The sequence below is a fragment of the Hippopotamus amphibius genome, chromosome 8 (genome assembly GCF_030028045.1).
Source record: "Hippopotamus amphibius kiboko isolate mHipAmp2 chromosome 8, mHipAmp2.hap2, whole genome shotgun sequence".
Classification (NCBI taxonomy): Eukaryota; Metazoa; Chordata; class Mammalia; order Artiodactyla; family Hippopotamidae; genus Hippopotamus; species Hippopotamus amphibius.
The window spans coordinates 127,128,482-127,130,489 of NC_080193.1; the positions used below are offsets into that span (position 1 = coordinate 127,128,482).

General features: G+C 44.9%; 1 pseudogene; it reads left to right on the forward strand.

The window, feature by feature from the left end:
• The first annotated feature begins 283 nt into the window (after nt 1-283).
• LOC130859244 (MARCKS-related protein-like) lies at nt 284-856 on the forward strand (annotated as a pseudogene).
• The last annotated feature ends 1,152 nt before the right edge of the window (nt 857-2,008 follow it).

The following is a 2,008-nucleotide window of genomic DNA, read 5'->3' on the forward strand; positions in this document are numbered from 1 at the left end:
TACTCTCAACTGAAAGAAGAGAAATGCCCTGAAAAAATAATGAAACAGAAATAAACAATTTACCAGATAAAAAATTCAAAATAGGGTAACATTCTGGCACAGAGCAGGGTGGGCCCAGCTAGCGGGTGGGGCTCGGATTGGGGGTACAGCTTGGTTTCCCCCTGACGCTCCTCCCCTTCAGGCACAAGCCCCACCCCTCCGCCGGCAAGGCTCACGTGACTGAACTATCCCCAGTGGCGCAAGCCCGGGGAGGCTCCAGGTGCTCCCCAGCAGAAGCCCCACCATGGGCAGCCAGAGTTCCAAAGCTCCCCAGGGCCATATGGGAAGGCAGCAGGCACTCCTCCCACTAAGGTCAACGGGCAGGAGAACGCCCATGTGAAGAGCAATGGAGACTTGTCCCCCAAAGGTGAAGGGGAGTCGCTCCACCCCCACGCTGTGAACAGAATAGAGGAGACAACCAGGGCCACTGGCAATGCCATCCAGCCAGCACCCCCAAGCCAGGGCACTGAGGCCAAGGGGGAGGCCCCCCACCACAAGGAGACCACCAAGAAGAAATGCTCTTTCAAGAAGCCTTTCAAAATAAAAGAAGCCCTTCAATTGAGTGGCCTGTCCTTCAAGAGAAATCAGAAGGAGGTTGGGGGTGATTCTGTTTGCCTTCTCACCCACAGGAAAAGAACGCGAGAAGGGGGAGATCAGTGCCCGCAGTGAGGAAGGCACTGCCCAGGAAGAGAAAGCTGTTGCCACCCCTGCCCCTGGCCCTACCTCCTTGCCTGTCCCCATCCATGCAGAAGACAGTTGCTGGTTTTCTCCCCCAGTTCTTTTCCAAATAGGTTTTGTTTACCTCCCAAATCCCTAAGCCAGATATGGGGGTGCCGACACTCCAACACCCTGAGTGTCCAGCCTTCCCCTATTGAGTTTTTAGTCTCTTGTGCTGTGCCTAGTGGCACCTGGACTGGGGAGGACATTGCCCTTGTCTAGGTTTTTATAAAGGCCTTACTCAAGTTCAAACCTCCAGCTTATGAACCAACTCTTTTTTGACTTAGTAAGCAATTATTAAGCTTTGGGGTGAGGGGGAGATCTGTAATATGAGACAACTTCCTGTCTTTTTTTCCCCCTCCCAATGTTGTAACTAACTTTTAACCACCAAAGCCCAGATTTCTACTTTTTTTTTCTCTAACTGCTAAAACCATTCTCTTCCACCTGATTTTACAGCAACATTTGGAAAAGGAATGTATGTTGTCCCTTTAAAAAAAATTCAAAACACTGGTAATAAAAATGCTGCTTGAACTAGGGAAGAGAACTGATCTAAACATAGGTCATTTTAACAACTAGAAAATATAAAAGACCCAATCAAAAATACATAATTCAATATCTGAAATAAAAAACATTCCAGAAGCTATGAATAGCAGACTAAATGACACAGAAAAACACAAGTGATTTGGAAGATAAAATAATGAAAATCACCCGATCAGAACAGCAGACAGAAGGACAAATTAAGAAGAAAAGAAAAAACTGAAAGCAACATATGAGATCTCAGGAATAACATTAAACATGCCAATATTCACATTATAGGGGTTCCAGAAGAAGAGAGAGGGGTATTTAAAATGTATTTGAAGACATTATGGCTGAAAACTTCCTAAACCTAGAGAAGGGAACATATATCTAGTTACAGGAAGCACAGAGGGTCCCAAACAAGATGAAACCAAATAGACCCACATCAAGACATATCACAATTAAAATGGCAAAAGTTAAAGAGAATTCTAAAGGCAGCAAGAGAAAACCAGAGAGTCACATACAAGGGAATTCCCATAAGCTTATCAGCTGATTTCCCTGCAGACACTTTGCAGGCCAGAAGGAAGTGGCATGATATATTCAAAGTCCTGAAAGGGAAAAACCTGCAGCTGAGGATATTCTACCCAGAAAGATTATCATTTAGAATAGAAAGAGAGAGAAAGAACTTCTCAAACAAGCAAAAACTAAAATAATTCAGCAATACTAAACCTACCCT